Here is a 20,435-nt window from a genome sequence, read left to right as displayed (position 1 = left end):
ATGAGATTGATGCTTATGTTTGCTCCGCGATGAGGCGCATCCCATAGTGAGACATCGAACTGAGTGTTATGAATGAGAACTAATAGTACTCATATGCAGAATGACCATTTTCAGAATAATAATTATAATGTCTTACATCACTAATAATAATAATAATAATAACAACTTTTATTTATATAGCGCTTTTCAATAACCCAAAGTCGCTTACAAAAAAAATTAAAAGTACAGAAAGGGGGTGAACAGGCAGAAGACAACATATTGGACAAGAAAATTGAACATGAACATTACATGAACAGGCAAAGGACAACACAGGGGGGGAGCAAGCATAGGACAACGAGCAAAAGACAACATAATGGAAAAGAGGAAAGAAAAAGTTGATGAATGTATGAATAAGAGATGCAGCGTGGGGTGAATAAGAGATACAGCGTGGGGTGTGAGTGAAGTCAGTGGGTTGGGGGGTAGGGTAAGTTGAAGGCTTGGGAGAAGAGGTATGTTTTCAGCTGGGTTTTGAAGGTAGACAGTGTGGGAGAGTGGCGGACAGATTGGGGGAGGGAGTTCCAGAGGCGGGGTGCTGATCTGGAGAATGCTCTGTTGCCAAATGTTTTGAGTCTTGATGGTGGTACTGTGAGGGAGAGAGTGGAGGAGGATCGGAGGGCTCGGGGGGGGTTGTAGGGGATGAGGAGGTCAGAGAGGTAGGGGGGGGCTAGGTGGTGAAGGGCTTTATAGGTGAGGAGGAGTGTTTTGAAGATGATGCGTTGTTTGATGGGGAGCCAGTGAAGAGAGCGGAGAACGGGAGTGATGTGTTCACGGGTCCGGGTGTGGGTGAGGAGGCGGGCAGCAGAGTTTTGTACCATTTGGAGTCTATGGAGGGAATGGGAGGAGATGCCAGTGAGGAGGGCGTTGCAATAGTCGAGGCGGGAGGTGATGAAGGCATGGATGAGGGATTCAGCAGCACGGGGGGGGAGGTAGTGTTTGATTTTGGCAATGCGGCGGAGGTGGAAGTAGGAGATCTTGATGATGGAGCTGACATGGGGGTCAAAGGAGAGGGTGGGGTCCAGGATAACGCCAAGATTGCGTGCCAGGGGGGAGGGGGTGATGGTCGAATTCTCAATGGTGAGTGAAATGGGTCCTGTTTTATTGAGGGTTGATCTGGTGCCTATGATGAGTAGCTCTGTTTTATCACTGTTGAGTTTAAGGAAATTGTGAGTCAGCCATGTTTGAATTATGAATTATAATGAGTGGTCCATTAATGTGTAAATGATTGTATCTTGCAGCTGGTAAAGGTGGGGCTAACTTCAGAGATTACTTATATTGACCGGTATCTTAATCCATAATAGCATACCTCATACATCCATTTATATTTTGTATCAATAATATCAACCTTTAAAGTAATTAGTAACTAATGTCGTAAAATGAATGTGAAGAGCACTATATATGTTTATACTTAAGATAAATCCTTTTTTATACCTAGAAAAACTAAGTACAAAAGTCACCAACATTATTCGCAAATACCAACACACAAGTACTCGTTATGTGTAATAGCCCATTTCAGAATAGTAGATATCATATTACTGGATTATGATTAGAAGAAGAAGAATATAACCCTTTTTTCACTCCGGTAGTGGCAGAGCAAAAATGCTGCCAGGTTTTCCAGCACCAGGGAGCAGTTAGGGGTTCGGTGCCTTGCTCAAGGACACCTCAGTAGTGCTCAGGAGGTGAACAGGCACCTTTCCAGCAACCGGTGCACACTTCATTTGTTCAGGTCTGGTCTTGAACCAGCAACCCTTAATTTCCTGATTCAAGTCCCTGCAAACACAATTGGTGACTTAAGCCCTCTAACACGGCTGGTTAAATTGGAGATCATTTGAATTACTGATGGTGGGTATCTTAACCTATAATTATATGTCAATATGTGTATTTATTGGTAATTCATATTTTGTACCAGCTTATAATCTTAAAGTAACTAATAACTCAAGATGTGGAATAAATGTAATAGAGTAAAAAGTAAATGGCTTCTAAATTGAATTGGAATAAAAGTATGAAGGAGCATAACATTTAAATAAATTATTATTATTATAAATTAAATTGCTCCTGTGGGGATTGGCCACAGCATTGAGTATGTAAGTCGCTTTGGATAAAAGCGTCGAACGAGTAACATGTAATGTAATCTAACAAGTAACATGTAAAAATACTCAAGTACAAGCACCTCAACACTATACTGAAATACAGTACTTTAGTAAATGTACTTTCCACCACTGCCAACATGCTTTATCCATGTACAGTATGATCCTTACACAACGATTCTACATAATATAGGTCATTACTTGGTGGTCTGCGTGTGTGGTTGCAGGGATTAATTGTGAACAATTCATTGACTATGTGGCACAAAGGAAAATAAAGCTAATGAAGGAAAAGTGCTGCAGAGCGTGTGGGGAGGGATGAGGAATTTTTTTAAGAGCAAATTACATGGGTTATGCACTGGTGCCAGGAAAGTTCATATTTCAAATAATCCCTACAAACATTGGAGCATTGCAGGCAGCACATAGCAAAGCATGAGGGCTCGATTCCCAGACAATTCAGTATCCAACCAATGCCATCCAAATTACTCCATAAATTAGACACATTTTATTTGCCAATTCTCTTTTGAAAGTGTTACAACAAGGCAATATATCTTGTTATGCATGTTGCCCTTGTTAAAAACACGGGCTAATGTGGGCCATTTTCACACAGCTAAAACACCACTGTTAATTCAAGTCGGTGCATACAATTCAACACTGTGCAAGTGTTTCTGTAAGTCATCACCCATCTGAGATAGTTCAACACTTGTGATCCTTTGAATGTGTTTATTTCAGGGCAACAAAACCCACATTCTTCGCTCCCTTCATTGGTTTCCAGTAAAACACATTTTTTAATTATTACTAACCACCGACATGGACTTGCATGTGTTGGTAAAGATAGATATAGGCTGCTGCAAACATTTTCTGTATTTTGTTCTCTATAAACACTCTGTTTTTACTATTGTATCTTTATTTAGTGGTGTTATAGTTATATTCAGTGTATGTAGGCTGTAAATATATATGCTTTAATTGTATGTACATGATTTTTGTGCTGTACGTACGGAAGATGATTAGGACCAACCGTGGTTCTGAGAAAAAAAGTCAGAATTCAGATATATATGTTTTTCTGTTAATTCTGAGTTTTCAGAAAACAGTGAGAGTTATTGTGTTTTTTCAGAATTCTGACTTTAATCTCAGAACTTGACAATACAAAAGTGTTTAACACATGGACCTTACCCTCCTCCATATGTAACGAAGTGTGGTATTATTAAAATAAAGTTAACAGCCATTTTAGCAGAGCAGGTTAATCTGTGCTGGTTGTTATAAATATGGAAGGTTATTTATTTATTTCACCAACGTAGATGCTCCCCAAATGAAATATAAAACATACAACATATTTTTGTGTTCTTTATCCTATGTAATCTATTCCAATGTCTTGCCCCTTTTAAATTTGATCACACTAAAACAAAAGCACTTTAAGTTAGATGGACAGCTTTATTCAACCCAACCATCTACCCAACAGCTTGTGTCACAAATAGCTCCAATTACTGGACAGTTTTAGAAAATGAGGAGGAAGGTTTTAAACTGCCTTGATCAAAGGAAAATGTTCAGCATCCTCAGAGAAACCAACTGCTTTAATCGGACATACTTTATTTTCAAGGAACTGGAGGGTAAGCACACGGTTGAGCCTAAAAGTCAATATATCATTGCACAAGCTCATAAGCAAGTGTGGACTGGCCGGAGAGTGCATGGCATTTAATTGGCTCATATTAGCTGGTTGTAGAGGCAGACAAGGCCTCCGGGTTGTCTTAATCCATCAGAGGTGCTGTTGGAACAACATCTAATGAGGGCTGCAAACTATGCTTTCTCCCATTAATAACAGCAATTTGCCAAGACGCAAAGAGAAAACAAAACACAGCCAATGATGGACCGGCCCAAAATGTGCCTGTTATTGTGCCCTGTGATTTATGGCTATGGCCTACCTTTGCTTGGATGTCAGTGCAACTAAATGCATGAGGAAAATGGATGGCTGCATTTCTCAGCTTTTGTTTCTCATCTGTGCCTTTGAGCAGTGTAATCAAAGGGCTGATCTTCCAATGCAGCCTTGCAATGTTTTCTATGGAAAAAAGGATGTTTGATCCATCCAAAATGTGCGTTAACCACAATAATAACCTGTGAATAACCATGATTAATCACAAATGTCATATAGTATTTACTTGTATTTTGGGGGAGATAAAACAAATCCACATGAAGTGTAATAATAATAAAGAACCTCATAACATAACGTGATTTTGTTAATTATTGGCATTAAGTCTGACAATTTTCCGACTCTTAGTTAAAGCATTGACAAAGGTGCTGTCAAAGAGAGTCGTTGTGATTGCCCTCTGTATAAAGCACTCTACAAAGTGCATGTTATCTCTGTCACTATCATATTGTGAGCACTATCTTTTCCCACAGTGGTGAAATAATAATAATACATGGGATTTGTATAGCGCTTTTCCTAATGCTCAAAGACGCTTTACATAAAATCAGAACAGAAACAAAGATATGGTCCGATGTCTCCCACTTTTGTGTAACGTCAAGAAACCGGCAAGGTGCCTTTCCTCCGTAGACCACACTTAAAGTGCAGTTTCAATTTGCCATGGAATAGAGGTAGTGATGGCTGTTTCTGATAATCACTGGTCTCCAGTCAGTGCGAAATGTAGCTTGTGCCGATTTCCCTGCTTTCTTTGCCTTTTCCCTGCCATGTAACACATGGTAAACGTCCAGGCTGGAATTATGAGAGAAAGTATGAATGAATGATGAGCGATAATGCGTCAACAGCCCTACTTTTAGCAAAAGAAAGCATTTCATTTTTAGTCCACATACTGTATTAAAGTCCAGCAATGTGGACACGTGAAAATCAATACTTACGGATATTAACTGCTCCGCTAAAGCCAGGTGAATTATATGAAGACAGGAGCCTAATGCAAGTGAGCGAGTGATGTGATATTAATGGAATGGAAGGCTCTTTGAAAAACCCATGGCCGACATTTTAATACTTTTCTAGCAGCAATAACCTCTCCATTTGTAATCTTTGTATTCAGTCAATGTGCTGTCGGTCGCTTCTGAAAAATGTTAAATTCTGGGGCTGCAGGCAAACAGGTGTGTAGATTATGCAAATTAGGTCCATTATATATTTTATCCACTTTTTTCTTAATAAAAAATATTCACTAAGTGAGGAACTTAGAAGCTATTAAAGCTCTTCAAGTGCCAGGCTGATAATATAAAAGGCACCTTTACTGACTCAACCTTTTATTTCTTAGAACAGGAATTAATAGGATAGGGATAATGGGAGAAAAAAAGGCACTGCTTGTATTTATAATTTACATTGCCATCTTTGGGCTTGGTGTTCTTTTTTTTTATGCATCTAGAAAAAAACACCCGAAACAAAGTGATGGCCTTATTTGTTTGAGCCTATGGATAGAGATTTATTTCATTCAGTTCCTCATAAATGACCATTGTGAAATGTCCCTCATAAATGACCATTGTGAAATGTCCCTCATAAATGACCATTGTGAAATTGTGTGTTATTTTTGTCCTTCATTACTTTCAGTTTTGCTTCATGGCAGTGATGTGGCCTTGGGCCTCTCTGGTAGTCAGATCTCTACAAGTGGAGTGCTCGGAGCAGGCACACAAGTGGTTTGTTTGACAGCTTGTGGTGCTTTATTGGCCTCTGTTGCAAGGCTGTATCTTCCTATGTTGCTGCATCCCCCAGTCCTATAAATATCATCACGTTGTAACCAAAAATGATGTCCTAAACCACAGAGCAGGGAAGTCAAATATTGGACATTTCCTTTCAACTCTACAAGGTTTATTTCCCAAAACTTATTTCAACTTTGAACAGGATTTCTGCTGAACATTGGACATTGGATGTATGAAGCTGTGCAGTCAAGCAGGGAAGGCAAACAAAACCTCCAAGCTGTTTTCACTAAGAGGCCCTGTGCATACCTCGAGGTGGGCAAGTTGCATGGGAATGGAGTATGGACTGGTTGAACAAAGTAGAGGACTGGGACACTGGGACACAGTGTTGTGTTCCAGGTGAAACCAATACTCAATATTGACGTATTCTACATTACTTTTAACCAAAACCAAAATATGTTTGTAAGCTAAACCAAGAAGTTTTGTTCCCTTAACCTAACCAAGTATGACTGAATGCATGTAACAACAGGAAACGGTGTGATTATATTGGGCTGAAACTGTGTTACCACTTCAGTTGACACAGAAAGGAAGGAACCAAGAATTTGTTAGAATCACGGAAGAAGAAAAGTGGACCTGGGCTGCTGTATAGCTGAATTGATATAACAAGTGGCCCACGTACTGGGGCTTGGTCCCCTAGTGGAAGAGCCGGGTTCCAATCCCGGGACCATTTACCATATGTCACACACCCGGCTTCCCCATTTAAATTATGTCTCGTGTCAACAATAAAGGCACTGGTTACCAAAGAAAATCCACTTAAAGTTTTCCTATTTTTAGGCATATATTATGGGTCTCAGATATATACAAATATATAAAAAACATATCTATTGTGTGTTTTGCTCAAAATACCAAGTAGATCATGCATTTTAGACATCCCTCATATACCTCTATTTAAGCCCTGTTGGCCACGCCCCTCTTTTGAGTATGCTAGCACGAGCAGGCTGTCTGCTCTGCTCAGATTCAGCTCAATGCTGCCGTGATTAAACGCCATATCATGTTCCAAACCACTTCAAGAATTATTTCTGAAACCGTGTGGAGCTCAAATGCTTATTTTCTTGCGGTTTTACTACAAGGTGAGTTCCTTTTTTTATTTCCTGCTTTTTTTACACCTACTCTCTCCAGTACAGGTTAGCTCTGAGTGTTAGCGATGATTGCTAATGTAACAAATACTATTACGTCCAAAACACGTCAGGCATTGTTTCTGATGCAGCGACGTTTCTGATAGGGCCATAGGTGTAAAGCCAGTCCACATTTCCGATATTACGTCATATCAGACACAAATCTGGATCAGCTCCATTGTACCTCCGTTTTTTAGAGATGTGGGTACAGAGGAAAAGAGAGAGGGTTTTATTTTCTGACACTTTGTGAGTTCCCTGACACACCGGGGACACATATTTATGTATAAAAGACATAAAAAGTGCATTTTGCATAATAGGATATACAATGGATATCTGAAATTCAAGATGAATTCATACAAAACCTATTATTATTACCTCAGCTCATCATACAAAGACACCACATCTCAGGTGGTGATTTGTAAGCGTACAAGAGCTCAGGAAGCGTTTCATGGATGGAGAATCAGGACAACTGCATGTTGATTTATTCTGGTCAAGAAAACAATCCCTGCCTGTGGAGGAGGTCTTCTTCTGTAAAAAGAAAGCTGGGAGCTGATGCGTTTTTCAATCAGAGTGATTTACTGTTTAATGACATGCTTCAGTTTCAAGAGTGTCAGTGCCCGTCTGATGTAATCCACTGCCCTCCCACAAGCCCATACAGTGATAGTGGATTGCAATCACGAGGAACCCTTTCAGTGGGTGCTCACTCTGAAGGGCCTTAGGCATGTGGAATTATCATGTCATTGGTGAGAAGAGTCGGCGCCATGGTTTTGTAGCATCCGGCCATCCCACATGGAGTTAGTCAGATGTATGTCGCGGTTAGCTAGCCAACTAGAAAGCATCTCTCATCCCTCGGCATCCCACTCTTTTCATCCCTTCTATCCCTGTATTGGCATAATGTTCCTATGCAATCAAAATTAGCATTGGTTATTTCTCCTTGCTGAGTAAGTTTCCCAACAAGAGAGCCGTTAATCCTACTAAAGACCTGCCATGTAATTTAAAAAAATAAATAAATCCAAACAGGAAAACAAGTATTTTTCTCCACCAACTCAAATCATTAACAGAGACATTTTGGTAAGATGCAAGGCTCCACATACGGCTTTCATGATTAAGACAGAGGATGGCCACTGTTGTCGAATGCAAGTGGCCCGAGGGGAGTCACAGTAGCAGAGCATCCATGGTCACACCATCAAGAAAAATGAAACACACAGCCTTGTCTGGTGTACATTATCCAACTGGGAACTTGTATTCGGGGATGAATGTGCCATTAGCCTTTGTGTTTCCTCTGGAGATTTTTAAATCAGGATATATTCACAGGCAGAATGTACTGTGCATTTGTGTGTTCACATTTCCGGAATGTATGACAAACAGGGGGGAAATATAGCTCATTTTATAGCTCTCAGCACTAGTTATAAACACTTTGAAAGGACGCTCCACAGAGCACTGCATTGTATCACTGAGTTAGAGTTATAACAATCATATTTGATGATGTGGCAATATGTAAACAATCTGTTGCTGTGAGATGCCAGCTAAGGCACATTCACATCTTTAGGTGATAAGTAAATATGTTGCACAATGAAATAACAACGGCCTCTGTTGGCAAAATGTTAAACATTTATCAATGTGCTTACGATAAGCACATTGATAAATGTTGCAGAAAAGACAAATGTAAAAGGCATCCTTATGTAGGCATCCTTATGATCAGTGCACAAAAACCCAGCGTTGCAATAAAATTAAGCTGAAGTGAGGCTGTACTTTTAAAGCAATCTCCTTCTGCCTAGCTAAAGAGATTCATTATAATGACATATCTGGTACATGTTGTAAGAATATAGCTAAAGTTATGACTTGTCAGTTGAATAAAATACATGTCTGGGTCTTCAGAGGATATTGCAGCTCAGCATCCCTGCTCCTGCTAGCTAAATATAGATATATCTGCCTTCTAGCGTCATTATTGCAGCTGGAAATGATTTGCCATCATTGTTCTGCGGTTGCCAATCGCAATAATTGAGATAGAAATCAACAATGTCTTTGCTCAGAGAGAGCTGCCTGCTTTTTGAACACAGCTGCATACACAACGTGATGCATCAACAAGTGTGAGAAAATTGGATCTGGTGATGCTGTGAAAATGTGTTTGGCCATGATAAGAAGTGTTTCAGAGGTTTTCCTCTCCACTTCTGTGCCCCTGATTGACCTTGGAGTGGTACTAAGAAAAGCAAATGAGGAAATCATGAATCCATATTTTAAGGTTTTTTACATTTTTCTCGAGCATTTCTTTGGGGGAAAAAAGTGAACTCCAGGAGATTAAGTTTCCTTCAACACAAGGAGTGAGTTAGTTGACATATTGTGTGTCTGTTGATAAAGAGGTGATTCTAAATAAAAAATATTGGAAATATGTTTATCTAAAAAAGGCCTTTAATGCTTTTGGGGGTTTTCCCTTTCCTGTAGTGTGTTTTATAAGTTTTGGTGCATGTGAGTCTGAACAGGCACAAATCCCAAAGTTCCCTCCAGAGAGAGTTTCTCTCCCAATGGCTTTTGAATATTAAATTAAAGCATGTAGATCTATCACAGTAGAGGCACAAAATAATAATACGAAACCCAAAATAAAAAGGGGTTTAAGATGAACTCTGGAATCTGAACACAGTTGTACAGTAGTAAGTGTGAATTGACAATTTTATGGTGGTACTGGTATTCGGAATTACTTATAATGTTCGATCAGGCATGTTTTGAGAAAGTAAATCAGCCGCAGACATGAACTGAGTGCTAAGTGTTTGCCTAGCTTAAAAGGGTTTATTTTCCCTGAAAATATAAGTGCACACCTGCAGTTGAAACAGAAAAAACCTTCCCAAATCCTGCCTTAAAAAAAACAAAAAAAGACAGTTAAATAGCATTGCATGACACTATTTATTATTCTATATTCATATTTCCGTAGAACCCTCTGGTACAAAGTATGCGAGTGATTTACATGAAGAAAACACAGTTAGGGCTTAGCGGGAGTCACGGTCCAATTTTTCGTGGCACACGTGCTTGCGTGCTGGTTTTCTAATTAATATCACTATTTATATGAGAGAAAAAACAGTGATGTTTGTGTTCATTTTCAAAACACAAATCTGAAATTCATCAGCATCTGAACAATTTACACAATTACCTGAGGGTTTTCTTGAAAGCTGCCAAACTGTTTGTGTTTTTCCATTACTTAGTGATAAACACAACAAACAAAGCTACAGCTCGGAGGAATGAAATGTCACACAGCCTTGGAAATAGATATTCCAATCAGTTTGTAATAAGGTAAACAGGACCCGGGTGCCATATTAATAAAGGCCTCAAAGAAGTCATGATGCTGTTACCAAGGAAGCAAGTTGTCCCGGTAACCCAGGGACAGACTCACCCGTGTATCAATCACTGTTTGTGCATTCAATCGGTGGACCCCTGCATCACCACAGGTCATGAGCAATGGCAGGATACGAGGGAGGAGACGGGGGCAGGGTGGGGAAAGGGCCATTCTGAATGTCAAACGGGTAGATTTGAGGAACGCATCCAGCATGCAGGGAACATAAACTGCACAGTCAATTTATCATGGCGGAATTGCTGCAGTTACAAGAAGGCCAATTCCTGTTATTTCAGTGACTATTCACAAAACCCTGCACTGGTGTGCTCTTGTTATCTTCACTTTGAAGCATCCCTCAACCACTTCAGAAACACTATCTCCCACAGGCAGCTTTTCATTTTTTCTCCTCAAACCATTTTAGGGTTGGGGTCAAAAAGAGGAGATTTAGTTGATTTGACGTTTCTTAGTGGAGGAAAAAAGAGGAAGAAAAAAAAACTATTGGCAAAGTGACTTCTATGAACATATTGACAACTGTGTCTATTGATGTTGCATTAACACACACCTGCAAGCTTGTGCTGGTGGCTGATTTCTGCTTTTGTATATTACTATTATCTCCAGGAGCCTTCAAAAGTCCCCTTGCTCTTGTGTTCTCACCCAATTGTACTCACTGCAAAGTATAACGTATGTCCTCTTCAAACAAACAATCCACAAGACAGAAAAAGGGATTCCATCATCTAGCTATTTTTGATATAAGGGCAGCGGCTCTATGTTGTGCATGATGCAATGTAAAACTGAAATGAGACGTTTTGAGTTATCGAATTTATAATGTTCAAAATGTGACTGTGACCAGGCCTGCTGTGGTAATCAATCGAAATATCTGAGAGAAGTGCAGTTGAATGGCTACAGAAATGCGTCACTGGCATTTCAAAAGAGTGGCACATAAGTAAAAAGTCATTTAAAAAGATTCAAGGCAATATAGCGATCAAAGAGATCGTCTAAGGGAAACTGCCGGCTTGTCTTCTCCTTTTTTCTCCGATGTGTCAAGTAATATACAGTACAGTAGGTTTTTCATTCATTGATTGGAACCGCAAAAAAAGGGAATCTAGATACATAACATCAACAAAAGTCTAGGCTTGTCCCAAATAATATAATTGCTCTGTTAAGCTACCAGGACTCTGAGAGCATCCACCTGTTAGCCCTCAGCACCAATCAGACGCTGGGCACAGGGCGTAACGCGTAGTTGAATATTACATCAGCGGGCCTCAAAGGTTGGTGGAGGTTTGTTCATCACTCAAGAGCCAAGCAAACTGGTAAGGGGGATACAAATGAAACTTGCATGCCGATTTATCAGCACTGCGGTGAGGATTAAAGGACTGCCAGCCCCCCCGCTTACATAGCCAACCTTCTGCCTGCACGCTTTGTTTCAGCAGCTCTTAAATCCCCTCTGTCTCTCAAGATGTGCTTCATCACTCCAACAGAATCATGTTCCGTCGAAAAGACATTGCTAGATAAAAAATGCTGCAAAGGAGACAGCGCAGTCCTTTACTCATTGATGCAATTCACCTCTAAGAAGGTACACAGGCATGTGAGGTAAGCAAAGCATCCTTTTTGTCTCCTTTACAATTCAACCTTTACCGTCAAACAGAGGAGATAGAGGCCACGCCCAAACCCAATTACAAGCTTTGTTCTCTGAGGGAGGAGGAGACCACATGTCCGCAGAAGAAACAAATAACACACATCTCCACCCCCACCCACTTTCATTTTCTGTTTCCTTTCCCATCACTGCTCCCGGGCTGGCACAACCATGCTTTTGTACAATATGGAATTATATTTTCTTTACTAAAACCCACATAAAGTAGCAACTCAGCTCCAGAATTATTCACGGCAGGGTGGGGTTGGATGGCAGACCTGTATTAAAAACCGGCAGAAGAGGAGACAGCTGTCCCAACCCACGTTCTTATGTGATCTCTGCTTAGGGAACAGGCTGGTGTTCCAAAGCCCCATCTGAAAACAAATTAAAGAGGATTAGAGTCTGCCGCCGCAGCTCCTCTCCTCTCTGTTCTGGGGAATAGAGTGTCCTGCTGGCCAAAATGGTGACCTTCACACTGACTTCCTCTCCTGTGCAGGTGCACCGCAGAAGATATTAAGGTCATAGTATGGATTCAGAAAAAAATGTCCCAGTGAGAGTAGAAGGGTCAAAAAGATTACATGAGCGGCTGCTGAATAAAAGGGTGAATGTGTTACAGCATCAAGTTCATATCCTATACAGTGTTTCCCCTATATATAAATAGTGGTGGCGCAGCGCCGCTGCTGAAATATGAGCTCCGCTGCTAGGGGGCGCCAGCCAGATACCCCAAAAAAAAAGATATATATATATTTTTTTTTTCTTTACTTTTCTTTTTCTTTCTTAAAATAATAATAAGTGGCGACACTTTTTCATTTTTGATTGTTTGTTATGTGGATTTGTAGTATTTGTGTTACTGGCGGTTGCCTAGGGCGCCAGATCTGGGGGGCGCTGCGCTGGTAGCTCTGGGAGGGAAAAAACATTTTTGACCGTTGGCGCTCATCCAAATGTTCGGCCTTGATGTAACAACATTCATAATTAAGTAAATGTAACACCCTTTTCACCCCGGTTACACGTTTAATTTGCCCTGTACGGTGGGCTCTGTAAGTGATGAAAGTGGGGGATGTTGGCTTATCAGGCGCCCGCAGCTCACAGCCAAAGTGAGGGAGAGAGAGAGAGAGAGGGCGCACCGGTACCGGCGCTGTTGTTATTAGAATCTGGTGCTAGCTGCGCTAACGGATATAAGAAGTAGATTTTTCTACAACCATGGTGGAGGAGCGCTCTCCTGTTAGACTGAGAGGCTCAGTGAGGTAAAGGACTCTGAGTGTTTTGATAGTTCACTTTAGTCTAGGTTGTCTCAGTGGGTCTCAAACGTTTTGACCACAAATTATGTAAACACATATTTCAAAGGCACTCTTTTATAATTTTTAGGATAAATAAAAACAGGTTTGAAAAACATTCCAATGTATACTATAGGACAGTTAACCAAAAATATCGTTTAAAGTTGGAGAGATACAAAAATGTGCATAAATAAATAAATGTTAACTAGGTAAAATAAGATATGAATGAACAACAAAAATAAAAAAAGCTACATTTATTTGTTATTGGCTATGGTAGGTTATTGGTTATGTTCACATACTTATTTGATTATTAAAATGTAAACCGATCTTTTTCATATGTGCGTTTTTAGAGTTGTGCCCCCTATATCAGGTCTCTAGTAATTGTGTGCTCAAAGTGCACTAGATTGAAGCATTTTACTGTAAAATGTTCAAAAAAAATCTTCCCAGGGGGGCATACCCCCGGACCCCCCTAGAGGATGTGACGTCCCCAATTCAAACATGTTCATACAATACTGAATACGTTTGAAGCCATTTCATTTGAAGCCTATGTCAATAAGTTTCTGTTTTTGCAGTGTATTTTTCATTTATTCTTTACACATAAAATGTCGCTTAAAATCTCACCTAGGGCAGCAAATTGTCTAGAACCGGCCCTGGCACAAGGCCTCAAGAGCCTTTCTTGTGCTGACACATAGAAACAAATTGGCGGGGCGCACTTCGCACGCACGAAAAAATTCCACGCGCTCCGCGCTCACATTATGCTGGGCCCACGTGCCTTAGCACCGCTGCTATGACTCCATCCTAGGGGAAACACTGCTATACAAGGCAGCCAGTTCATGTTTGGATTATTTATTTCTTTGCTGTGTTGTCTGTTTTTCCTCACTAATATTTCAGATTTGTTAGTGTATTTAATATTATAGTTGTGTACTCCCTCATCCGATGAGACGTAGGAGTTATTAGGGAAATGTAAAGCCTTATAATATATAATATATTCCTTACTCTGGTCTTTACGGCAACCATAGTCATGTATTTGTTGCCGTGGATTCTTTATAGCCTCAGAATGGTCTGCAGGCAATAGAACATCAGTTCAGTAGGATTGAAGTCAGGTTACTGATTTCTACAAATAAAGTAGTGCATTGTTTGGCTATAAAAAACGATTTTTTTGGATAATTGTTTCAATGAATTTTACTCAAGTTGGGGCAACAATGCATCACATGAGCTTTAGCTATTTACCTTAAACAACCTTTATACTAAGGGTGTAAGCAATCTATCCTCACAGCCATATTTTATGTCAAGCCTGAAACTGCTGTAACTGCTAACTATCCAAATTTTCAACGCACGCCGCTGTGTGGACGGGCCGTAATAGCTACTGTAACTTTGGTAACTTATGTCAGAACGCTTCTGGGCAAAGAGATGTCTCAACAACTTATCGCTATGAAAATGTCCTCCAATCTTCATTGAGCATCATTATTAAGTCAACATTGTTGTCCAAAACGGTATATTGAAGAAGATTGAAGATTCAACTTATTGTCATTACGTAGTACAGGTACTATGTAACGAAACGGTTCCTCTGCATTTGACCCATCCTAGTGTTAGGAGCAGTGGGCTGCCATTATGTACGGCCATTATGACTACATGACAAATGGCCTTACAATCCCATTAGCCTCAGTTGAGATGAACTTGGAGATGAGCGCTGGTTGGAAGACGTTAGCATGCTAAGCAATTTAACTAAGATGGTGAACATGGTTAACATGCTAAACATCAAAAAGTCTGCATTGTCATTATGTAAATGTTGGCATGGCATGTTGATGTAGGTATTTAGCTTGAAGCACCACTGTGATTGAGGACGTACTCAAAGAGCTGCTAGCATGAAAACTCTTCATTTCAACTCTAAAGACAATTTCATATCAGGAAAGCACAGACAGCAATGGAACAAAACAGCTGTGACTGAGCCGAACAGGGCTTCATGAGGCTGATGAAATAAATGTACTCATCCTGTACTGTATGACTTTAACTTCTGTTTAAAGCTGTTTTGGCGTAGCTAATATCAGTCTATCGCTAAGGCTGCCCGCCTCTTCCATGACTTAAACCAAGGGCATTTGTACTTATTGGACAGACACTGTTTTGATCATCTTTCAACATTGTTCCCCCGTGGCTACAGTAACACCTAGCGCTAATCAGTCTTCATTAACTCTGTTGTCACATGAATAACTCTGCTGTCATTTCACCCAACTGTATGCCCCCACCCACTGCTAGAGAGTGGCAGGTAAGACAGTCAAAGAAGCCATGTTGTCTTTCCTGCTGCTATTTCCTTTTAGTCATCCTCAGATCTCGCTGGAAATGTGCACTCATAACGTCAGTTGTGGGGATGATAATGATGGCAGGATCAACAGATCAGAGCCTGCATATGGCACTGGATACTATGATAAAAACACAGAAGAATCATTGACATCCATTCATTACAACGACTATCACTACTGATTTTGGGGTTAAGGCCCAGGAGCACACGTCTCCCTGATGTTAATATACTGTTGCCCTGATGTCAAGCATTTTGCAGTGCTCTTGCCTGGAGACATGGCTTATCAATTGGGAAAAATGTATATGAAATGGACATAACTTTATATTAAGATACCTATTCTTGCTTAAGATCCTTAAGGGGAAGAGTGATAGTTGAAGAAAGGAAGAAAATGGTAGAGAATGACGTTTGTCGTATCTCTCAAAGGGCACAAGAATGAATGGGAGGATGTCGATATTTTTCCGAAATTAGACCAATTCATCTAATCTCACTACCTCTTTTCCGCCTAAATTATCCCTCTGATTGTGCACTCCTGCATGCATTAACAGGTTAGTCTTCTCACCTCCTTCTTTGAGCTGATGTAATTCTATAGATGAAAGAATCATGACAGTCTGAGGAAAAGAAAGAGGGATAGCGAGAGAGAGCACAACCTAGCACTCGCTTCATTGAGGGGAAGTAGGAAGCATTGGTATTCACAGCAGTCCCTCCATTTTGGAATCTACTCCGGTACTTGGCTGCAGCCAACTGCAGCTCTGAAAACATCCACATCTCCCCCTCACACTGTTAGTAAAAGAGCTACTGTGTTAATTGGGCTAAACTGTGTTAGGGACGGGAGGGGAAATTAATGCACGGCTGTAAACAGGCATGGATGAATCACATCTGCCATGTTTATGAGATCAAAGAAGATGTAGGGAGCATGTGTCTGCCATTATATTTCCACTGCACATCTGGTGAGTAGGAACAAAATGTGCTCTGTTTGTGAGAATAGTGATTTTGATCTATATTGCAAATCAAACTTCTACTAGAATACTATGTGATTCACTCCTTCACTGTTTTCTCGCTGGTTGACTTCATGGTCTTTTAACTGTAAAGACTAAGCCTCGAAACTATGAATGAAAGCCAAGTTAAAGTATAGAAGGAACAATCTAGGCAAAAGAAAAAACAAACGGTTGAGCTTTAACCAAAGACTGTATATGGCTGAAATAATAATTGCAAGAACTGCTCAGCATTTCTAAAATGTTTGAAGAGTGTCCAATAGTTGAAATGGTCTCATAACTTACCCTACAATACAGCGTATTATTGGGTTAAATCAGGCAGTAAAATAATCTGGTAAATAAAATCTATGGAATGGAAAAATAACTATGAGAATAAGAAATTAAGTTCATAGTTTTGATGAAAGATGGGGTAAACAGGTGAGATATAGAAAATCCAACATGACTAATGACCCTGTGGTAAGATATGACAATTAATGTAGGTATAATGTTGTCATGATCTATTCCGTCTCTTTTCTTTCCAGGTATTTAATGTATTTTAGTTTGTAACTGTATCTTATTTTGGGATTTACTGTATGCCCTGTACCTAAAGTATTTCTTTAAAAATCTGCACCAAAAAGTACAACCAAGTATGCTCAAAACATCTAAGATAACCAGGACCTGTTTTTAAAACTTTGTCACAGGTTGCAAAGCAGATGCGTTATCCTTGGGAAAAGCCAAGGTAAAGTCGTCTGTCAACCAGTAAAGAAGACAGATCAATAAGTCATATAAAAGCTTCCAGGCATCCTCTCTTTCCTTGTAGCCAAACAACTGCCACACACAGCTAGGCCACACACACACACACACACACACACACACACACACACACACACACACACACACACACACACACACACACACACACACACACACACACACACACACACACACACACACACACACACACACACACACACACACACACACACACACACACACACACACACACACACACACACACACACACACACACACACACCAAATTAATGTTTGGTTAACTCTCACAACACAGGTGGTGCCATGAACCAATCAATTCCATCTCGTTAGAATCCACTTACATGTTCATATTTGCCAATCAAGCCGATACAGTCGATGATAATAAGAAAAATGTTTCATGAATGAATTGGACCATTATGTTGATTGTAAAACAGCTACTTAATAACTACTTTATGGACCGCTCCCTCTCTTATTCCCTCAGAACGAAAAACATGGAGAGCCAGTGCCGACTGCAGAAAAAGGTTGCAATGCACCATATGTTTTGTACAGTGGTGCTCAGCTCCACAAGAGACTATATATCCTCCGGGAACTAAGCAGAAATGAGGAGCAAACTGAAGACCGCTGAGTGTCAAACTGTGGGGTGTAAAATGTGTTTTCTTCTGGTTTCATGAGCTGAACTTACTTCCATATAGCAAAGGGTTTCTAACAGTTTTACACTGTGTCATAAAATAGGGCAATACACAGTATACTTAGTGTATCCCCTTTTAACACTAGAACCGCCAGAGATTTTTTATACCTAAAACCGCCACCGGGGTCAAATTGACCCAGCATTAGAATGCATTGATTTTCAAAGTAAAAGTATTGCTTTAAAAAGAAAAATGGTCCCGTGGTATTGGTATTTGACAAGCAATTTTGTTAAATTGTTTCGTTTATTAACAGTACAACATAGGGTTTCGTGAGGCGGTTGTCGTTGTTGGGTGAAAAGCAAACAGCTGTTTGCTGCGGAGCGCAGCGCGAGCAGTCTCCCTTGAGCGGGAGCGCGCTCCTTCACTACAGACTGTCGCTATCAATCTATCTCTCTCAATCTATAAGGTACTGCAGTAGACAAAAGGCGTTACTATAGCAACACATCATGTTTGTTTACACGCGAAATCAATAGCACGAAAAGGGGTGGGGTCAATATGACCCGCTTGGCGAAAATAGGTATAAATGGCAATTATTTTGCCGATTTCTTCAATCTGACTTTATGTTGACAATTTTTAACAACATAGGGTGCTACATAACACACATTTAGGAAAAGTCACGGACTGGGAGACTTTAATATGTTATTGAAAAAAAGTTACATACAATAAAAAACAGCTCTGTGTCAAATTGACCCCGTTGGCGGTTCTAGTGTTAAAGAGTTCCTATTATGCTTTTTATTGGCTTTTCCATTTCCTGTAGTGTTTTATATACTGTAGGTATGTGTGCATGTACATGGTTTGCAAAGGCTATAATCGCTACAGAGGGAACTTTTGTCTAACACACTCCTGAAATCGGCTTGAATAGGCCAAGATGCGGGACATCTCTAAGAGGTTGTCAAATCACAACAGAGCCGGCCAGCTAGCCAAGCAAAGCAGACTGGGCTCTGGTTTCAGACAGAGGGTGAAAAGAGGTGCTGCAGCACAGGCAGTATGAGAAAAATAAAGAGCTTTCTGAACATTAAAGCATGAAAACATGTCACAGTAGAGGCACTAAATTGAGGAATGAACCTGAAAATGAGCATAATATGGCCACTTAATAATTTACAATGGCTACATCAAGTACGTTAGTCCTTTGGTCATTCTGAACACAAAATTCCGAAGGTATGCTATGATAAAGTTTGGGCCGAAAAGCTAGAAATAAAGTGCAACGCTGGATAGATCCACTCCATAGTGTAACACTGGATAGATCAATCCATAGTGTATGATATCTCTCCAGTCAGAAAAAAAAAAAGTTTGGGTGGCTTCAAGACTCAACCAACGCAATTTGGATCCGATAATTGTGTGATGGTGTGATAAAAATGAAAATCATCACAACCTGGACAGTTTAAACTGCAACTGTCCCATTCTTGGGTGAGCAAAGCTGTAAACTGGCCAATAGAAAATTGCTTAAAAGCTTTCTTTACAACAACTTCAAAAGACAATATTATTCTTGACAGCTCTGTTCACGCCTCCAAGAAGGCCATAATTGTGTGTAGCGAGTGTGATGAGAGAATTTCAGCCACAGAAGACAGGTACATGTGTCACACAGATAGAGGCTGCTAAACGCATGGATACTTTTTCTGCTTTCTCTCCCACAATTGTATTTGAATTGTTTGTGCACGCAATTATTTCTCTTGTTCTTTCATTCTTGTATGTCAGAAATCATTGAATTTGATTCAAACAGTATATATATATATATATCTGCCAGGGGGAAAAAACAAACAGTTTTCTCTGAATAAGCATCAGCAAACACACAAACAATTCTGCGACAATGCTAATTGCAATGGAGGTCAGGATGACAGCTTCCTGCTCAGTAAAGCTGCGTTCAAATGCCATGTGTGCCCGTCACTCACTGCTGTGACAGACAGGCACTCTCCCTGTGCTCACCAGAGGGTGCAGCTACACACATCTTCAACTCATTATACATAGAACTTCACTACTTTAGAAACACCTACACAGAAGCAGTATGCCATTATGTCAATCATGTTTTCATCAATGTTGTTGCATATTAAAGACTAACTGTTTAATGGGTTTGCTTCTTATGAAATATTGTCATATTACATTATACATTGTATCTAAGTGAATGTATATCTGCATATTCTATGCTATCTTTGTGTTTTAATTTAAATCAGTGGTGGAATGTGTGTATGTATCTAATTGGTGTATGTGAGTAAAACATGTAGGTGATTGTACTATACTTGAGTAGCATAACATTAACATTATGCTCCTTTTTTTCTCCACACATTTAGTTTAACAGACTCAGCTACTTTACATATTTATAATATTCATACATATATAACTACTTAAGAAATAATAAATATAACAACTAATACTGTACATTATCATATATTATTATTTAATCAAGCTAGCCAGTAGTTCATAAAATAGTTCAAACTGACCCCAGTTTTACAAAGTGCAACATTGAAGTGATGAAAACATTAATGCATTCATAATTATAATACAATAATTAATGCATATGGTGCTTTAATGGTGTATTATGCATAATGAGTACTTTTACTTTTTCCAATTAAAG

At 39.9% G+C, this 20,435-nt stretch overlaps 1 protein-coding gene across 5 annotated transcripts in view; it reads right to left on the bottom strand.

Moving 5' to 3' along the window:
• Positions 1-20,435, bottom strand: part of igsf21a (immunoglobin superfamily, member 21a) — a 286,476-nt gene that overhangs the window by 198,079 nt on the left and 67,962 nt on the right. The gene's annotated exons all lie outside the window — the stretch shown is intronic.

This window comes from Notothenia rossii, assembly GCF_949606895.1.
Source record: "Notothenia rossii genome assembly, chromosome: 5".
Taxonomy (NCBI): Eukaryota; Metazoa; Chordata; class Actinopteri; order Perciformes; family Nototheniidae; genus Notothenia; species Notothenia rossii.
The sequence above is the reverse complement of the archived record's forward strand: the minus strand, read 5'-3'. Positions and strand labels throughout refer to the sequence as shown.